Source organism: Lissotriton vulgaris, chromosome 4_1, assembly GCF_964263255.1.
Source record: "Lissotriton vulgaris chromosome 4_1, aLisVul1.2, whole genome shotgun sequence".
NCBI classification, from domain to species: Eukaryota; Metazoa; Chordata; class Amphibia; order Caudata; family Salamandridae; genus Lissotriton; species Lissotriton vulgaris.
This window is the reverse complement of record NC_141691.1, coordinates 2,082,994,501-2,083,014,572: the sequence shown is the minus strand read 5'-3', so window position 1 is coordinate 2,083,014,572 and position 20,072 is coordinate 2,082,994,501. Positions and strand designations below refer to the sequence as shown.

General features: G+C 46.8%; 1 protein-coding gene across 1 annotated transcript in view; it reads right to left on the bottom strand.

Annotated features, from left to right (window-relative positions):
- The window catches only part of LOC147725081 (sodium/iodide cotransporter-like), a 195,327-nt gene that overhangs the window by 139,045 nt on the left and 36,210 nt on the right, over positions 1 to 20,072 (bottom strand). The window lies entirely within an intron of this gene.

The window sequence follows — 20,072 nt, the reverse complement described above, 5'->3', positions numbered from 1 at the left end:
CATTTTTGAGGAACTTTGTTCTTTCATCTTCAGCTGGATTCTGTAATGCTTTAGACTGTCTTCAGGTACATTCTTCAAAGAATTTCTGGGAATGAGAAGAAAGGTCTATTTAGAGCCTGTGGCACTTGTTCAAAGAAGAGACTCTACACGGATGACCCTCATGCAGACTGCATTTACTGTCTATACCTGGATCACCAGGTTAAAGACTGCAAGGTATGTTGCACTTCTCAAGTAAGACTCAGAGATCATGAGGGACGCCTTTTGGTATGGCTTCAAAGCTAAAGGCCAGAAAGGAAGTTATCTCCAGTGACAGTGATGAGGCATCCTCCTCTACATCTATGAGATCTCAAAAGAGAATAAAATCTCCTCATACTCATTCCTCAGAGGAACGTCCTGAGAAGGCCCTCAAAAAGACCACTCATGGGTCTTCTGTGTGCAGTCCTTCAAAATCTCCTCAATCTGTGGAAAAGGATAGTAAAGGACATGTTTCTGGAGAAAAAACATCAAAAAAATCTACTGTCAAAGTCACCTCCTCAGGTCAAAGAACCCTTCAGGTAGCCATTTTCTATGCCTCCTGAGGAAAAATTTAAGAAATCTGCATCGTCGACGGGATTGTCAATGGAGAAACCATCGTCATTGACGACCAAGATAGAGGTAAAGAAAGTAACAAAGTCACCATTATTGCCTATTGCGGTGTTCTCTCCATTGACAGCGTCAGCATCAATGGTGGTGTCGACGCCGGTAACGACCGCATCGATTACGACCGCAACAGTGACGTCAACTATGTAGACGACTGGATCGTCATCGACGGTGACAACAATGGGGTCGTCAACGGGAACATCGACGACGGTTACTATGTCGTTGACGATGGATAGTTCTCTACGCCTGGTGTCGACGATGGCATCGACGATAGTAGTGTTGACGGAGATCTTGACGACGGGCTCGTCGACGAGGGAAATTCAGGAAAAACTGGTGATTGTCCGTAAGAGGAGGATTATGCCACAGGTCACCCCCCCAGCATGATTACTCCTCTAGTGCCATCACACCCGCTGGAGGAGGAATCAAGTCAAGTCAAGTCAAAGAATTTATATAGCGCTCTACATACCCAGAGGGTCTCAAGGCGCTTGAGGAGGGGAGGGGAATTACTTGTCAAATATCCACGTTTTAAGTTGCTTTCTGAATGCTAGGTGATTCTGAGTAAGGCGAAGGTGAGTGGGAAGGGAGTTCCAGGTTTTAGCTGCCAGGTAGGAGAAGGATCTACCTCCCATGGTGGTTTTGTTGATGCGGGGTACAGTGGCAAGGGCTTGGTTGGATGATCGTAGCTGGCGGGAGGGGGAGTAGAAGGACAGTCGTGTGTTGAGGCATTCTGGTCCGATTTCGTAGAGTGCTTTGTGTGCGTGGGTTAGGAGACGGAAGGTGATCCTCTTATTGACGGGTAGCCAGTGGAGGTTTTTCAGGTGACCAGAGATATGTTCTTTACGCGGGATGTCTAATATGAGCCTGGCTGAGGCGTTTTGGATTCGTTGGAGTTTTTTCTGGAGTTTAGCGGTAGTGCCGGCATAGAGGGTGTTTCCGTAGTCCAGCCGGCTCGTGACCAGGGCGTGGGTGACCGTTTTCCTAGTTTCGGTGGGGATCCAACGAAATGTTTTTTTGAGCATGCGAAGAATGTTGAAGCAGGATGAAGAGACGGCGTTGACTTGTTTGTACATCGAAAGTGAGGAATCCAGGATGACGCCCAGGTTCCGTGCGTGGTCTGTCGGGATGGGTGCTTTTCCAAGGGCTTCTGGCCACCAAGAATCGTCCCATGCAGAGGGGGAGGTACCTAAGATAAGGACTTCTGTTTTATCAGAGTTCAGTTTCAGACGGCTATGTTTCATCCATTCGGCAACTTCTTTCATTCCTTCGTGTAGGTTAGTTTTGGCGGTGTGAGGGTCATTGGTGAGTGATAGGATGAGTTGAGTGTCGTCCGCGTAGGAGATGATGTTGAGGTTGTGTTGGCGTGCGATGGTTGCGAGGGGGCTCATGTATATGTTGAAAAGGGTGGGGCTGAGTGAAGATCCTTGTGGAACGCCGCAGATGACTTCAGTGGCCTCTGACTTGAATGGTGGAAGGCGGACTCTCTGGGTTCTTCCGGTGAGGAACGAGGTGATCCATTCTAGTGCTTTTCCTTGAATTCCGATGTTTCTGAGGCGCTGTAGAAGGGTGTTATGGCAGACTGTGTCGAAGGCTGCGGAGAGGTCGAGGAGGATGAGGGCGACTGTGTCTCCATTGTCCAGTAGGGTTCGAATGTCATCTGTTGCTGCGATGAGGGCGGTTTCAGTGCTGTGTTTGGCTCGGAAGCCGGACTGTGAGGAGTCGAGGGAGTTGTTGGCTTCGAGGAAGGCGGCGAGCTGGTTGTTGACGGCTTTCTCGATGACTTTGGCCGGGAATGGAAGGAGCGAGATGGGACGGTAGTTTTTGAGTTCGGTGGGGTCCGCTGTGGGTTTTTTCAGAAGGGCGCTGAGTTCTGCGTGTTTCCAGCTTTCCGGGAAGGTGGCGGAGTTGAGGGAGCAGTTGATGACGTCTCTGAGGTGCGGTGCTATGATGGAGTCTGCTCTGTTGAAGATGTGGTGAGGGCATGGGTCTGTGGGGGATCCTGAGTGGATGGAGTTCATCAGGCGGATGGTGTCTTCAGTGGAGATTGGGTTCCAGTCATTAAGGATGTTCAAGGGGGGTGAAGGTCCAGCAGATGGTTGGGTGGAATGGTCTCCGGGTTGGTTGTCGAAGCTGTTGTGGATGTCTGCAATTTTGTTGTGGAACAATGAGGCTAGGGAGTCGCAGAGGGCTTGAGAGGGGGTGATGTCGTTGGAGTTGGCCGAGGGATTGGTGAATTCCTTGACAATGTTGAAAAGTTCCTTGCTGTTGTGGGCGTTGCTATCTAGTCGGTCCTTGAAGGCGGTTTGCTTGGCTTTTCGAATCAGTTGGTGGTGTGTGCGAGTGGCGTTTTTGAAGGCTTCCTTGGTGCTGGTGGTTGGGTCTTTTTTCCAGGCCTTCTCCAGGGAGCGGCAGAGTTTCTTGGATTTCTTAAGATCATCGTTGAACCAGGAGGCTTTCTTGCTGCCAAGTTTGATGTGTCGTTTTTTCAGTGGTGCTAGGATGTCGGCGCTGTTGGATAACCATAGGGTGAGGTTGGTGGCGGCTTGGTCGGGGTTTGAGGAGTGGGCGGGGGGCTTTTGAAGAAGCGATGAGGAGATCTGGTCGATGGTGATTTTGTTCCAGTTTCTTTGCAGAGTTGGTTGGGGGTGGTTGTTGGGTTTGGGCTTGTTGTAGGTAAAGTGGACGCAGCTGTGGTCAGTCCAGAGGAGAGCCGTAGTGTGGCTGAAGGAGACATGGTTGCTGGAGGAGAAGATAGGGTCGAGTGTGTGACCTGCGATGTGGGTGGGGGAAGTGACCAGTTGTTTAAGTCCGAGGTTGGCGAGGTTGTCCAAAAGGGTGGTGGAGTTATGGTCGTTGTTCTTTTCAAGGTGAAAATTGAGGTCTCCCAGAAGGATGTAATCTTTGGATGGGAGGGCGTGTGGAGTGATGAAATCCGTGATGTCTTCACTAAATTGTGCGCGGGGTCCTGGAGGTCTGTAAAGGAGGGTGCCTCTGAGAGTGGTTTTGGGGTCGGTGTGAATCTGGAAGTGAAGGTGTTCAGAGTTGGCCAGATTGACGTCAGAGCTGGTTGAAATGTGGATGGATTTTTTGTGGACGATGGCGATTCCTCCTCCTGTGTGGCCGGTACGGTCCTTGCGTATGATCTTATAGTCTTCTGGGATGGCAATGGTGATGTCTGGGGCGGAAGAGGCGTTCATCCATGTTTCTGTTAGGAAGGGGACGTCCGGAGAGATGGTGTCTAGTAGATTCCATAGGTCAATGGCGTGCCTGTGGACCGAACGGGTGTTGAGCAAGATGCATTGTAGGTTGTTAGGGTCGGGAGTCTGTGGGGTGATCGTAGCGGAGTTGTTGACGGTGCCGATGAATTTGCAGGAGTAGCATGAGAAAGGTCCATGGGCGTGTCCAGGAGCGGCTTGGACGCAGTTGGGGGAGCGGCCGGGGTTAAGGGCTAGGAGGGTGGGGGCATCGTAGGTAATGCGGGAGGGCTGGGCAATGCGAGGGCCAGGGGGTATGGCGCTGGGCGCGGTCCAGGCGCGGACGGGCGTAGACGGGCTTACCTTTGGCGCACCTTCGGCGTGACCGTAGCGCGTGGACGCTGCGCGTGGAGGCATTGGCCATAAATGGATGGTGGAGGGGGCGGAGCGTGGGAGGGTCAGCTGGGAGGCGGGGTCTAGGTGCAGGGAGGGTCTGGGACGGGCCAAGCGGTCAGAGCAAAATGGCTGCAGGGTAAACAAATGTACGGAGGTAAATTATCTCGAGCGCTACAAATCTCAGTGTGCACCGCAGTGAAAGCGCTAGTGGTGATAAGTGTATGCCAAGTAGCGTTATCGAGCGCTGCACCCAGAGTTACTTATTGCCAAAGTAAGTTGTTCAACAACACGAGCGTTGCACAGGGCTGAACAGATAAACAAAATGCTAATGATATTAAACAGGCGCGTGGGTCACAAGCGCTGCACAAGGCTGAACAGATAAACACAATGCTAATGATATTAAACAGGCGCGTGGGTCACGAGCGCTGCACAAGGCTGAACAGATAAACACAATGCTAATGATATTAAACAGGCGCGTGGGTCACGAGCGCTGCACAAGGCTGATAAAAGAAATGAAACAGTGCGGCAAGTTAATTAGCAGTAATGAAAGCGCTGCACAAAGCTGATACAAGAAATGAACAGTGCGGCAACTTGATAAGCAGTAGCAGTAGGTTTTACAATACCAACAGGAGAGGGAGGTGAGGGGAGCAGCCGTTTCTGCGCAGAGCAGGATGGCTACAGCTCTCCACGAGGGCAAGCGTAGGCTCTACCTCTGTGGGTGGGAGGGTCAGCTGGGAGGCGGGGTCTAGGTGCAGGGAGGGTCTGGGACGGGCCAAGGGGTCAGAGCAAAATGGCTGCAGGGTAAACAAATGTACGGAGGTAAATTATCTTGAGCGCTACAAATCTCAGTGTGCACCGCAGTGAAAGCGCTAGTGGTGATAAGTGTATGCCAAGTAGCGTTATTGAGCGCTGCACCCAGAGTTACTTATTTCCAAAGTAAGTTGTTCAACAACACGAGCGTTGCACAGGGCTGAACAGATAAACAAAATGCTAATGATACATGTAAAGTGTCAGGATGATGATTATGAAGTGGGATATGGAGAGTCCCAGAACCCCTCGCCACAACACTATCGCCAAGGATAGCAGGAGGAGATGGTTGCTATGCCATCCTCCATGATGATGGATCTGCAGTTTATGCTGGCGGACTATAAAAACAGATTTCCACTGACAATAGCTTCTCAGGAAATCCGTATTTGGTATTCACGTTCCATCCCTTCTACTCCAGTTAGAAGCAGGGAGTTGCTACAGGAAATTGCACCCCCAGCTCCTCAAACTCATCACCGCCAGGACCCTGTCACCACGGACGATGATGACCAGGAAAAAGGGGAAATAACAGATTCCCAACAAGGAATGGGATGACTACCTGATTTCATTTCCGCCATCGTCTACACCAGTACCTGCTGATTCTCTGCCGGTGGATATCCCTAATTTAATGGAAAGGGCTGCGAAGAGATTCCAGCTTCCAATGGCTACAACACAGATGGAATGCTTCCTATATGATTTTAAAGAGCCATACCATAAGTCGGTTTAAGCTATACCAATTGTTTGGGAGGAAGGCTTAAAGGTGATGTAGACACCAGCGACAGTTACACCTGTGCTCACTAGATTTGAGAAGAAATATAAGGCTCCTTTGGACGCACCAGCATCACTGGGCCAATCTAAGCCGGATTTGGTAATTTCTCAGGCAGCGCAAGAGAAATCTAATAATCAATCGGCGCGTCCTGACAGAGAGGGGAGACGTTCAGACAGAATGTCTGACAAAATATGGAAAGACGTAATATCGAGGTACAAAAATATCAGAGCATTAATATAGATGTCAACAATATCGACATCCTATCTACAACAAGGTAAGTGCACAAATATCGCAAAAAACATATCAATGTCAAAAATATCGTATTTTAAAAAAAATATTGTTTTTTTAAATAAAAAAAGATGCAAAATAAATTAAAGACTTAGAAATATAATAAACAAATACAAATATTTTATAATATTTAAAATGAATAAGTAATATACATAATTTAATTAAAAAATGAATTAAACAAATGCATATAATAAATAATATATATACTTAATCAGTTTTAATAACTATTTGAATTATAAATGAAAAATATTATAAATTACAAATTAATCTATACACATACAACATTAACATAAATACAAATTAAATAAGTATGCAAAACAAATTTAAAAAATTAAATTTACTTTTAATACTTTTAAAATTAATTATATACTACATTAGCTAAAACTATACAAAATATATTAAATAACAGAGGGAATAAAATACTAGTATAACTCCCAAAAAATCAACAGTAAGTAAAATGTTAGATAGCGTAGAGCTAAAAATTACTATTCCCATTCCGCAGAGCGCAACAGTAGAAGAAGTGTTGGATAGCATAGGGGTGAAAATTACTATTCCCACTCCAAAGAGTGCAACAGTAGGGAAAGTGTTGGATAGCATAGGGGTAAACATTACTATTCCCACTCCAAAGAGTGCAACAGTAGGGAAAGTGTTGGATAGCGTAGGGGTAAATTTACTATTCCCACTCCAGAGAGTGCAACAGTAGGGCAAGTGTTGGATAGCGTAGGGGTAACAATTACTATTCCCACTCCAGAGAGTGCAACAGTAGGGAAAGTGTTGGATAGCATAGGGGTAAAAATTACTATTCCAACTTCAGAGAGTGCAACAGTATGGAAAGTGTTGGATAGCGTAGGGGTAAAAATGACTATTCCCACTCCAGAGAGTGCAACAGTAGGGAAAGTGTTGGATAGCGTAGGGGTAAAATTACTATTCCCACTCCAGAGTGTGCAACAGTAGGGAAAGTGTTGGATAGCGTAGAGGTAAAAATTACTATTCCCACTCCAGAGAGTGCAACAGTAGGGAAAGTGTTGGCTAGCGTAGAAGTTAAAAATAACCTATTTATAAATAAATTAATATTTTAAAATATTAAAAATTTAATTACTAAATAAATCTAAACTATTTACAAATACCAATACATAATTATTGAAAACAATTACCAATGAACATTTAAGTAAAACTAAATTAATAATAAATACCAATTATTAATAATTAATTACCAATTAATAATTAATCACCAATATTATAATAAACAAAAACAATTAATAAAAATACATTATTACCTAATTACATTTAAATTACTTCCCACCCTACTCCCCTATAAACTCATAACCCGCTACAGAACATAATTATCAATTAATCAATTATAAAAAATTAATTACCAGTTAATGATTAATTAACAATAATATAATTAACAAATTAATTAAAATAATTACTTAATTACATTTAAATTACTTCCCACTCTATTCCCCTATAAACCCATAACCCACTACAAAACATAATTATCAATGAATTTACATTAATTACTAATTAATAACAATTAATTACCAATTTATTAAAATTAATGTATAATTCATAACAGTTCATAATTAATTTAGTATAATTAAATTACTCCCCACCCTATTCCCCTATAAACACACAACCCGCTACAGAACATAATTACCAATTAATCAATTTAAATGAATTGCCAATTAATAAAAATAATTACCAATTAATTAAAATACTTTATAATGCCTAAAAATTAATAATTAATTTAGTATAATTAAATTACTTCCCACCCTATTCCCCTGTAAACCCACAACCCACTACAGTACTAAAATACAAAATGTAATAAAATGACATTAAAAAATACATAATACATAATATACATAAAAATCATTGAAAAATCGATATTAGCAACATCGATATTACTAACATCGATATTACTAACATCAATATTACTAACATCGATATTAGTAACATTGATATTAACAAAATCGATATTAACAAAATCGATATTACTTACCGTCGAAATTCTGACCCATCGATATGAAAAATATCGCTATTACTTACCTTCTATATTCTGTCCCTTCGATATTTAAATATCAACATTATTGTGTGTCGATATTTAAAAATCGATCTTTTGTCTGCCTACCGTTTAGACAATGCGGGAAAGAGGTGTTCCTCTCCTTGTTAAAGCAGCGAATGCCCTTGCCATTCTGGGCAGGTATGACAGACAGTTGTCATGTGAGATGGCTCCATACATGGACCTCATTCTGGAAGACATATACAAGAAGTGAAGAAAGTTCTTCAGGAGGGAGAGAGGACTTTGGCTGAAGTCATTGACTGTGCGATGGATATTGCGACCACAGCCTTTTGCTCGCTGGGAGGTGGTCCTGCGAAGCCAACGTTGGTTAAGAGCGGCTGCCTTTAGGCCGGAGGTCCAAAATAACATTCTAGATCTCTCATTCTACGGAGAGGATTTGTTTGGAAGGCAAGTAGATGAGGCCCTTCAGGGTATCAAGAAAGATACAGATACGGCGAAGACCCTGGGTACATTACAGTAACATACAGTGCCCTTTCGAGGAGCCCGAGGAAGAGGCCAACCATCCTATAGAGGGGGTTGCCAACAGGGAAGATACCCCTCTTCAACCTCTTCATCACAACAGTACCGTTAACAGTATGGGCAGAGACAGTCAGGGAGCTATGCTAAGTCTGCCCCTAAAGGACGAGGTGGTCGTCAGGGGAAAGACAAAAATAGAAGACAATGACAACCTCCGGTATCTGGCTTCATGTATTCATTCCCCTCCAAAAGTTCCCCTGGGTGGAATTTACTTCCTGTCTACATCACTGGCAGAAAATAACGACGGACAGATGGGTCCTCAATATCATACAATTCGGACATACTGTAGAATTCCTTCAATTCCCCCCTTGGACTCCGCCTACAGGTCAGGAGATTAAACATTTATCTCAAATGCACCAGGAGATTCGGACAATGCTCTGAAAGGGAGCAATAGACCCGGTGCCGATCTCCCAAAAAGGAAAGGGATTTTAATCCTGTTTATTCCTGGTCCAGAAGAATGCTCTCCAAGGGCGTCAGATTCTAGACCTGAGATTTCTGAATACCTATCTCAAGAAGCAGTCTTTCCGGATTGTCACCCTGCAAGACATTCTGCTGCTCTTAAACCCAGGGGATCATATGACCACCCTAGACTTACAAGATGCATATTTTCATATCCCCATTCATCCTTCTTACAGAAAACATCTTCGGTTTACAGTGGCCAGAGACTATTACCACTTCAAAGTGTTGCCATTTGGCCTCAAGTCTGCCCCGAGAATTTTTACGAAATGTCTGGCGTCAGTGGCAGTCTTTCTCAGAAAACAAAAAACACCAAGTATTTCCATACCTGGATGACTGGTTGATAAAAGCACCATCGGAAACTTCAACTTAGGCTTCAACTATGGCATGCATGCAGCTGCTTGCCAAACTGGGACTGACTTTGAATATGGAAAAATCATCCCTTCAGCCTTCAAGAAAGATCACATTCCTAGGAGCAGTTCTGGACACCTTAGTAAACAAAGCATTTCATTCCACAGAGAGGCAACTGGGTCTTGTAACTCTAGCCAAGGAGTTCGCAAGAAAAAAGTGTCTTTCAGTAAGCACATACAAGTCGCTGCTGGGGATGGTGTCCTCTTGCATACCTCTCATTCCTTTTGCCGACTAAAATTGCGTCCATTGCAGGAGGAGCTGTATAGACAATGGCACCAGGCAGAGGGATCCTTTGAGGACAAAGTGAAAGTCATGCCGGCTATGGTGCAGGCGGTAACATGGTGGACCCAGAGCAGGAACATCTTGGTGGGTCTTTCCTTCCTTACCGAACCAGCTCCATTGGTAATTAACACAGATGCATCTCTGGAAGGATGGGGAGCAGTCCTACAGGATCTGCAGGTCAGCGGTCAATGGAAATTGCAGGTACAGCAACTTCACATCAACTTGCTGGAGCCCAGGGCAGTAGGCTTAGCACTACTGGATTCGCTACCAAGAATTCAGGGAGAGTCTGTTTTGGTGAGAACAGACAACACAACCACGATACACTATCTCAAAAAGCAGGGAGGTACGAGATCACTCTCCCTGTCGCGAGAAGCACAAAAGACATGGAAGTGGGCTGTAGAGCACGGAGTATCTCTAAAGGCGGAGCACCTTCCAGGAGATCAGAACATCAAAGCAGACACTCTCAGCAGACTGCAATCGACCTGCCACAAGTGGGAAATCAACGAGGACATAATACAACAGCCCAGAACAAGAAATGCCAGTTCTTCGCAAGTTGGCATCACCAACGGGGGTCTTGGGAGAATGCGTTTTCGATGGTATGGTCAGTCGTCTTTGCCTACGCCTTTCCTCCGATTCCCCTCCTGCCACGTGTGCTCACAAAGATAAAGAACGAACTGTGTAAAGTAATACTGATTGCTCCTAGGCAACACTGGTTCACAGAGCTGCTCCTATTGGCGGAGTATCATCCAATTTGTCCGCAGCCAATACCATCACTCTTGACAATATCCCGGGGACAAGTGCTTCATCCAGACCCGAAATCACTACGATTAACGGCCTGGCTCCTGAATACCGCAAATTTCACCATTTAAAGATTTCTGCAGAATGCAGAGATATACTGTCAAAGGAAGGGGCAGAGAGTACAAACAGAACGTGTAGGATGACATGGAAAAGATTCTGTTTGTGGTGCCAGGACAACAATATCCATCCTCTGAATGCAGCGGCACACCAAATTATCCCATATATCCTGATGCTAGCGAAATCTGGTTTGGCCCATGCTTCTGTTAAAGTGCATCTGGCGGCGATTTCTTGCTATAGGAGGACTTCTTAAGGTCCATCTTTATGGTCGGAAAGAATTATAAAACAATTCCTGAAGGGTTTATTTAGGACCTTCCCTCCTGTAAGACCTCCACCACCTCTCTGGCAGTTGAACATTGTTCTATCCCAATTGATGAAACAGCCCTTCGAACCAATTCATAGGGCGGATCTAAAATTCTTATCCTGGAAAGTGGCTCTTCTGATAGTGCTCTTTTCAGCCAGGAGAGTTGTGGAAATACAAGCTCTCACAATTCAGGAACCATTTCTACAATTCAGGGAGGATAGAATTGTCCTCAGGACTAATCCCAAATTCATTCCAAAGTACCAACTGATTTTAATCTAAAAGAACTGTTGATCCTTAAGAAGTTTTTCCCTCAACCGTCGACAGCAGCGTAAAAAGTTCTTTATTCATTGGATGTTCAACGTTGTCTAAAGTTTTACTTGCAAAAAACAAAGCCTTTCCGAAGTCTTCCCAATGATTTATGGCTTTTAGTGCCCCCAGGAAGGGGTTTCCGTTGTCTAAATGGGGAATTGCCCGATGGATTTCAAGTGCAATACAGTACTGTCATCAGGCGGTGGGGAAGCCTTTGAATGCACATGTACTGCACATTCTACAAGAGCAGTGTCCACCTCCACTGCTTTGTTTGTTCGTGTACTGTAGTATCCTGGGTTGCTATTATCTATGCTGTGTCAGTGGAACGGTGCTCCTGGTGGGGCTAATATCTACTGTACTACTATGCTGTAACCAACCTGAATAAATCCTCTTGAAATACTACTTCCAGCGTGGACTTGGTTACTACACGTACCTATCCAGTATATCTGCAGGGCTGCAACCTGGTAGAGTACGCATACTTTCACCAGACATTACTGCCTCGATGCACCTGTAGAAAAGGATGTGGCAGTGGGACAACCAGTACTGAGGCACCTTTTTCTATAATGGTGAGCCTTCTTTACCATCCCTCCTTCCTTTGTGTGTGATATAAGCACATTTTATAGTCATATGCTGTCTTATATATGATTCATGAACATTTCTCTATATGTATTTATAGATGACTGCTACTATTGTCAGATGACATGTTGCCTATTTCGTGATTTTAAGTAACAAAAAATGTGCTATGACTTACTGCTCACTATTCTGATTCAGGCATGTGAATATATGAAAGCTCCAATACTGGAGTAAGAAAACAAGTTACTTACCTGTAACTGTAGTTCTCCAGTATTTGGAAGCTTTCATAGATTCACATGCGACCCACCCTCCTCCCCTGAGAGGCTCACCTTGGATTTAGCACAGAAGGTGTCTATGGCATAAGGGCGCGAAAGCTGAGGGGCAAAAGGTTCTCTCAGGAGTGTTCTAGAGGTTGAGGAGCTCTGATTGGTTCAGAGACAAGTTTGGTCTCTCTTACATAACGAAGGTTATGGGTTGCAAAAGGGAAATGGGCCTAGGCCTCTTTTCAGTTTGCTATACAACTAAGCATTGCTTTTTTATATACCGGAGACTCCCGTCTTGACGACGGGGAATGATTCAGACATGTGAATCTATGAAAGCTTCTAATACTGGAGAACTACAGTTATAGGTAAGTAGCTTGTTTTCTTCAGGGTGCAGGAACGGGGGCAATTAAACAACCTTGATTCACAATGCTAGTTGAACTTGAGAGTTTGACTTCTATGTTCCTATAGCTTCTTTAATGAGTGCAAAAGAGTTATGTGGTTTGTAGAAGTTGGGTTTGCACTTGCAGTAGGATTCACTCACACATAATATCCAAAGTAAGGATTTTTACTTCAGTGGAGAGGACAAGGCCATTCAGAACAGGAATGCCCCAGAGCTTTGTGCACACCCGTAAACCTTCGACAGCATAGTTATCAGAAAGTGAACCTGGGAAGAGCCTGGGGTTTTAAAGAATTGTGCTGTGATATCGCAAAGAAAGCGGATTCTAAAAAGGAAAAGGATCTCATTTTGTAAAGTGTTCCCAGGTTTAACAGTGGTGTCAGACTCTCTTTAGCCACGGAAGATGTAATGATCCACAAAGGATGTGTCCTGGCTTAAGAAAGTTTAGGTCTATCTTTAATCTAGGGAAAGCTTTATCAAGAGAGACAGGATAAGACCAGAAACTCACTGGAGCCCAGACTCTGAAACCTGTCCCTTTTGAGGTGGAGCAAGTAATGGGAATATTGCAGAAGAATTAGGTTTATCTAAATTTCAGCTAAAATGAATGATAGTTTATTTAGTTAGATATGTTTGGAAGCTGTTAACTGTAGTCTGGCCATTACCAATGGAAATTGGGAGAGCGGTTTAAAGATGCTCTTCAACGTTTTGTTCCTGTAGGAACTGGGGTCACCAGTTCCCCGGGGGGTAGCCTGGCACGAGCAGGTAGGCACCCGAAAGCTTAGGTGTAAAGGGACCATACAGCACCCACATCCACTGAGGCAGGTAACGCACACAATGACTGAGACCACACCAGTAAGGTTTGAGTAGAAATCAGTACGTTTTATCTAAGTTGAAGGTTCAGGGCAATCAATAATCAAAGCACCAATGTCTCGGCAAAGCATTTCATCAGAGGGGACTGTAGGCATTCAGGAAATGCGGCATTAGGCAGGAGCAGAAAACATTTCCCTGAGCAGGAGTAAAACATGTCATTGAAGGTGAAACATTTCCTTAAGCAGGGTGAATATCTCATTAGGCAAGAGAACAAACATCAGGTCAGGCAAAGCCAACATTTCATTAGGCCGGAATAAGAATTGCATTAGGCATTAATGTTATGTTATGTTATGTTATGGGTGTCTTATATAGCGCTCGGCTACTCTGAAGAGTGTCCCGGCGCTTTCTAACCCACAACAAACTGCAGAGGGAAAGCACAAAGGAGAAAAAGAGCGAACAAGTTACTGACCATAGAGTCACGTCTTCAGACCCTTTCTGAAGGCCAGCAGATTAGATGTACTGCAAAGCGACAAAGGCAGGGCATTCCAAAGCTGGGGTGCCAAACGTTTAAAGGAGCGTCCCCCCACCCTTGCTTTCCTGACAACAGGGACAACAGCAAGGCAGAGAGATTCCGATCTTAAGGCTCTAGCCGGTTTGTAGAAGGCAAGCCGTTTCTGGATGTATTCAGCTCCCACAGCATGAAATGCCTTATGCGCCAGCGTAAGTGCTTTAAAAACAATCCGCTTCCAAATAGGCAGCCAGTGTAAAGAATGTAAAAGGTCCGAAGCTCTCGCTCGGCAATGTAGGCCAAAAATGGCCCGTGCCACCGAGTTCTGGACCACCTGTAGTCTTTGGAGAAGGTATTCAGGCAGACCCAAATATAAGACGTTCAAGTAGTCCAGCCTCGAACCAATAAGTGCCTGGACCGTAATCTTCCTATGCGCCAGCGGGAGCAGGGGAAAAAACTTACGTAGCATTTTAAGGAGGCCATAACAGGTGCCAGCCAATCCAAGGATTTGGGACTTAAGCGTCAAGCCGTTGTCAATCTTGACCCCCAAGTTCTTGGCAATCTGAGAAGATGACACAGGAGGGAACATATTCACCGGCCACCACACCTGCCAGCCCGGGTCAGACTGACACCCGAAGAATAGCACCTCTGATTTATCTGGGTTGCACTTGAGGCTGTTTCGCTGAAACCATTCGAAAACAGCCCCAAGGCACCCACGGATGCTCTCTCCGTCAAAATCAGCCCCCTTCCCACAAGTGAAAAGGAGCAGGGTGTCATCGGCGTATGACACAATCTGAGCTCCAAAAGACTCCGCCAGCACCGCCAGAGGGGTCATAAAGATATTAAAGAGAGTCGGGCTCAACACCGAGCCCTGCGGGACTCCGACCTCCAAAGGCGGTACTTCGGCCGAGTACGGAGGGGCCCAGCCCACCTGTCGGCGACCAGCCAAAAAAGATCGAAACCAGCTCAACACCGTCCCTCTCAGACCGATCTCATGGAGCCTGCTGAGGAGACCCTCATGAGGGACGGTGTTGAAGGCCGCCGACAGGTCTAACATTACCAACATGGCTCTTCCTCCTGCATCCAGCGCTTCCTTGATGGCCTCATTGACCTCCAATAGCGCCGCCTCGGTGCTTAGGTTGGTCCGGAAGTGAGACTGGGTGGAGTGCAACAAACTGTGGGTTTCAAGGAAAGTAGAGAGCACAGTGTGAACATGCTTCTCTACTATCTTTGCGAGAGCAGGCAGGAGGGAAATCGGCCTATAATTGGCATGTAGCTCCGGGTCCAGACCCGGCTTTTTAAGTAATGGAACAACCATCGCCTGTTTCCAAACCGCTGGAACTGCACCCCTAGTCAGAGACAGATTAAGGATGGGATTAATCAGCGGATTCATAACCTCCGCCACCCTACTTAAAAATTTAGCAGGGCAAGGGTCTAAAGGTGAACCCGACTTAAGCTTGATCAGGAAGTCCTGAGATGCGGAGTCAGAGAGAGATGGAAACTCCGAAAGAATGGGACCAGATCCAGCTGTCAAATTCAGCTGGTCCTCCGGGCTGATGACATCACTCGGGCCCAGAGAAGAAGAAAAAGAGTCCTGGATCTGCTTCATCTTGGTGGTAAAAAAGCTAGCTAGCGAGATCACCTGTGACTCAGAGAACTCATGAAGCGACGCATTTGCCTTAGGGGTCATAAACTCCTTCACAATAGTGAAAATTTCCTTGCAGGAACTCGAAGCAGTCTCAATTCTCGCAGAGAAAATCTCCGCATGATAGGCCTTGATGGCCGCCCTATAGACTGCCTTGGCCCCAGTATGATACTGCTGGCGCCAGAGCCTCTCTACTACCTTACAATTGCGCCGTGTCAGAGCCAAAGCCTCCGTATACCAAGGAGCAGAGATCCGTCTAGATGTTTTCCGGGGAGCAATCTGAGGAGCTAATTTGTCTAATCGCTCCACTAACCACCCCTGCAGCAGATCGAGATCCCTCTCTAGGTCTCCTGACAGAGGACAGGGATGATCCAAACACGCCTGGGCCAGACTTTCTGGGGTCACCCGATGATATGCCCGACACATCTGCCTAGGATGACTCGACGTTACACAGGATGATTTACTCATACCCAAAATCTGAAACCTAATCAGAAAATGGTCCGACCAAAGGACAGGGACAGGGCTGGCCATGTCGAGTGGAGTGGTAGAAAACACCTGATCAAGGGTGTGGCCCTTGTTATGAGTTGGCACTGCCAGGTAGGGGGTAAGGCCCGGGGGAGGTGACATCATTGATTTTAATAATGTCACCATCCGTCCCCACGTCCATATGAATGTTAAAATCCCCAAGCACAATACAGTGTTCTGCCTTCAAGCAGAGCGCCGATGCCAGCACCTGCAACTCTTCGTGAAAGGACCCCAGCTGTCCAGGTGGTCGGTAAACCCGGAGCCCAGTAAAGGATTGATGGGGAGATAGGGCTATAGAGAATGCCAGGGATTCTCAGCCTGAAATGGCCTCCATAGGGACAACCACACAGGGAACAGATCTCCTGACCACAATCGCCACCCATCCACCCCTCCCGTTCAATCTGTCGTGCCTGAAAATCACATAATCAGGTGGAATAGCAGTCACAATATCCGGATTGGAGGCCTCCCCCCGCCAAGTTTCAGTAAGCATTAAGCATACAGGCTTTTCTACAACTAGAAGCTCGTAGATGTCAAGAGCGTACCTGCTCAAAGAGCGGGTATTAAGTAAGAGGCACAGATGTTTAACAGTGGCCTTAGGGCTAACTGCCCCCCCACCGGGAAATTGCCTGGTAACCAGCCACATCCCTGACACCGCATTTTGCCTCTGTATCGCCCAGGAAAGACCACACGACACACATCCATACCTTTTCTGAATGAGAGTAGCTCCGCCGCCGAATATTTAATCCTAGAGCCAGCTCCTCCCGCCACCCCGTCCGCCTCCGGGACGCTGACGGGCTGAACTCAGGCGTAACTCCGGCGGTACTTTGGCTACCTCGCTGCGCGTACCCGCTGCGCGTCAGCATGACCGCCTTAATTGCAGGTCAAGCGTCCTTCGAGCGACTAGCCCAATAACAAAAATGGCGCCGCCAGGCGTCCTACTATCCCCCCAAGATGTCCGTCGAAGGGGAGGCGAAGGAACAGGGCCCGCCAAAGAAGCGGTGGGTAATCAATTTTAAAGTGCAAGTCAGAGGGCTATTAAAAACAGGGGAAACAGCGAACACAAATTAAATAATAAAGAGAGAAAACAGGATTTTTTAAAAATCACGCCGCTAAATGCACTGTTGCTCCTCCAGGCGTAGCAAGCTAAGCAATGCACTGCGGGTTTCAAGTCAATGGGCGCCGCCTAATTTACCCGCCTTAAATGCAGGTCAAGCGTCCTTCGAGCAACTAGCCCGACAACAAAAATGGCGCCGCCAGGCATCCTACTATCCCCCCAAGATGTCTGCCAAAGTGGAGGCGAAGGAACAGGGCCCGCCAAAGAAGCGGTGGGTAATCAATTTTAAAGTGCAAGTCAAAGGGCTATTAAAAACAGGGGAAACAGCGAACACAAATTAAATAATAAAGAGAGAAAACAGGATTTTTTTTAAATCACGCTGCTAAATGCACTGTTGCTCCTACAGGCGCAGTGCGCTAAGCAATGCACTGCGGGTTTCAAGTCAAACCCGCAGTGCATAAACCACCCATCCACCTAAAAATGAGCATTTCAGTTATCCAGAATGGACCACTCATAAAGCGACTGGGTCTGGTGTTCAACTTTTACTCCAGGCAAGGGTTAACTTATCTAGCCCTGGGTCCAGGGGCCTACCAGAGTCTTAGCCCAGTTCAGGGGGGCCTTCTTTGGGCTAATAAGAGCCAACGGGGCCCAACAACAATGTGCCGCAGGGGAGGGGCGAACTCAGGGTCTTCTTTGGGCCTTCTGCCCACCTCCCCGGGTGTTACCTGGTCTCTTCGGCTCCTTGGGGAGCCCTTGCGGAGGTTTCTGAGGTGTTGTAGATGTGGGGGCTCGGCTCTCCTCTGAGCCCACCCCGCTCGATGATGCAGCCCCCTTTGCAGGGCCGGTGATGGCAGGGACAACCACGAGGCCTCCGATGCAGCAGTGGAGGCCCCGCTCCAGTGAGGGACGGTCCCTGGGCCTCCTGATGGCTTTTGGGGCCGGGGGCTAATCAGTGGGGGCCGAGGCAAGGGAGCGCCCGCAGCCGCCAATAGCAGTGCGGCCCGCAGGGGCGGGGCAAGACGCGCCCCTATTACGTGATGATGGGCCTAGCGCTGCCCACTCCGAAGTCCGGCGGCCCTCTTGTGATGCCGGGGGCAGCCGCAAAGGACGTACAGCTGTCGAGCCAATTGGGAAGCAGCGCCTAGGTGCCAACGGCGGCAGCGGAGCCCCGGGCCCTCTGAGACCCTGTGAATGATAACGGCACTTCGCTGACGCGGTGCCGGGCCGCAACGGTGAGTTCTGTAGTAGCGCCTCGGCGGGGGCACTCGGGTCAGCAGCGCTTCTGGGCCCAGCACTGGGGCAGACTGGCACGGTCGCTTGTAGCGCCTCGGGGCTAGCAGCAGGCTTGGCAGAGTTAGCGCTCAGCAAAGGCAGCGCTCGGGGGCAGTCTCCACAATAGCGCTTCGTGGACACAGCGCTTCTCAAGGGCAGCAATAATCTCCCGAATCACAGCACTTCTCAAGGGTGCACAATAGAAGAGCCCTGGGTAGGTAGGGAAAGCAGCCTCGCCGCACAGGCAGTTTTAACAGAGGGGACGAAGCAGGGCAGCGCTGGGGCCCCAGGTGCAGACAGAGGGGGCGGAAATTGCACATCCCAGTACCTGATTGATCCCCAGTAGTCCTGATTAGCGCAGGTGGGTTTCTTCTTTGCGCTGGGTGGTTCTTGCGCCCTTTGTAGGTAGTTTCTTGAGGAGGGGGTTGAGTTGAAGGCTGCTGACAGGATTCCTCAGCAAGTCACTGCAGGTGGTCCATGGGTTCCCCTCCGGCCGGGCCAGATCAGTGGGCTAGTTCAGTGTTCCTCACACAACTTGATATGCAGCGCCTAAACCCTGTCACCCCCAGTAGTATAGGTTCCTGACTAGGCCCTACCGCCTAAGTCTCCTGCGTTGGTTCCCCCAGGTCATTGATGCCCCAACTGACTAGAAACTTTCCCTCCTTTCTTTATATATGCCCAGGTCAGGTGACCACACTCTAAGGCGGCAAAAGCAGACCCCACCCCTATTCTAGAATGTTCCAGGAGCTTCCCTACCCCAACTATGGGCAGGCAAGGCAGGTTGGTATGGCAACAATGTTTAAGGGTTCCAGCCAGCTCCTGGCATCTAGGGTGCTACTAAAAAGAAACACACTCCGCAGTAGCAGGGGCCAGTGGCAGCCATGTTGAAGGAAGAGAGCACCTGCACCTTAGCATTGACATTCCATATTAACAAGGCATCTCACACCACACATGGCCTGTATACGTTATTCACCATGGGGGAGACAGCTCAAATTAGGGGGGCGAGAGGCGAAAAATTTCGGGGAAAAGGGCCAAGTCCAACAGTTCCCCATTGCAATTTCGATTCAAATTTGAAGATTTACTAAGTTTCACATTTTTATTAGCATCAAAATAGAATTCTGGTGAAGGACCCAAGTCCCAGAATTGTTCAGGATTTATTTGAGTCATTTGTGGCTACAGATGCAAAATGAGCCCGTCTTATGCTAAAACCTTGAGTACAAGAATTATAGTGACCGGTCCACATTTAATGGATTGTTAGATGACGTCGAGGAAGATCACTTGTCTGGTACCTAAAATTTGTCTACCTGTAAATCTTTCTTCTCAGAAGTGAGATAAGTCTGTTTTTATCAACATGACCCATAGGCAGATAAGATCAACCCTCCTCTTGCAAATTCCATCTCGCCAATCCAGTTCCTCTCTCTCACCAGAATCCTTTCTTTCGTCATCCTCAGTATGGAAAAAATACATTTTATAATCTTCAATACCTATAAAAACTAGATTTTAAGAGGGCAAGAGAGAGGGTGTTAAGTGGTTTTAAAATTGCAGAAAATTAAAGTAGAAACTTGTTCCAATTGATTGTTGTGCTAGAATGACTGACGGCATTCTTTCTGTGCTGATCACCTCATGAGAGGGCTCACAGTGTGAGTAGATTGTCTAGCTATGTTGGTTGTCTTACAATTCAGGTACATGTATATTTGCTTTCACCTTTAAAAAGTTAGGACTACA